Below are 1,258 nucleotides of genomic sequence, written 5' to 3'. Positions count from 1 at the left end.
TCTATCTATCTATCTATCTATCTATCTATCTATCTATCTATCTATCTTCATCATCATCATCTCTCTATTTATCTATCTATTGTCTATCTACTGTCTGTCTATCTATCTATCTATCTATCTATCTATCTATCTATCTATCTATCTATTATCTACCTACCTATTATCTACCTATTTATCTATTATCTATCTACCATCTATCTACCATCTATCTACCATCTATCTATCTATCTATCTATCTATCTATCTATCTATCTATCTATCATCTATTATCTATTTAACTATCTATCTATTATCTATTTATCTGCATTTTTCTAGACAGGGTTTCTCTGTGTACCTTTGGTTGTCCTTGAACCCATTCTCAAGACCAAAGAGGCCTCGAACTCACAGAGATCTGTATGTCTCAGCCTCCAGAATTCCTGGATTAAAGGTGTGTGCCACCGTGCCCAGCTTCAGAAAACATTATGATCTATGTTTATGTGGAGCCCTTTGGATAAATATCAAAGGATGTTACAGTTGGATCACAAAGTAGGTCATTTTTCTTTTTTTAGTTTTTATTTAAAGGGTTGTTTATTATTTCTGTGCATGGTTTCAGGACTGGCCGTTCTTCATTGGACAACCCATTATGGGGGTAGGCTTCATATCTGGGTAAAGGTAGCTATCCTTTTCCAAACTGTGATCAGTTTCTGTAGTTTTCTTCCTGGGGTTGGGCTGTCTGCATGTTGTGTGTGTGTATATATTCCCATAATTATAAGTACCGATGGCACACACACTTGTGTATTTGTGCATACATACACACATACTTATGTAATAATAATAAAGAAAAAGAAACTATAAACTTGAGAGTTGGTCACGGGAGGGGTCTGAGGAAGAGCAGCTGGGAGGGTCTGGAAGGAGAAAAGGGAGGAAGAAAGTGACATCTTTCTGACTGGGTAAGATGGAATTTCACTATAGTTTTGCATTTACTTGATGGCTAATGCAAATAAATATACATATACATGAAAAAGTATACAATAAACAGACTTTTTAATTCAGTTTTTTCATCCACTACATTTTGATCATGCTTCTCTTCCCTCCACTCATCTCAGATCCTCCCCTCATCTCTGCCTAGAATTTTCTACTTGAGTGTTGTATTTACATCATTTCTGCCCTTCCTCTTTCCCCTCCTTATGTTCCTCTCCAGCTCCATCTGAGACTCATGATCTTGTCTTCTTCAGTTATTATTGTTACATATGCTCATTGACTCATTATTATTATTATT

Source organism: Microtus ochrogaster, linkage group LG4 (genome assembly GCF_000317375.1).
Source record: "Microtus ochrogaster isolate Prairie Vole_2 linkage group LG4, MicOch1.0, whole genome shotgun sequence".
In the NCBI taxonomy this organism is placed as follows: Eukaryota; Metazoa; Chordata; class Mammalia; order Rodentia; family Cricetidae; genus Microtus; species Microtus ochrogaster.
This window is presented reverse-complemented; position numbering follows the sequence as displayed.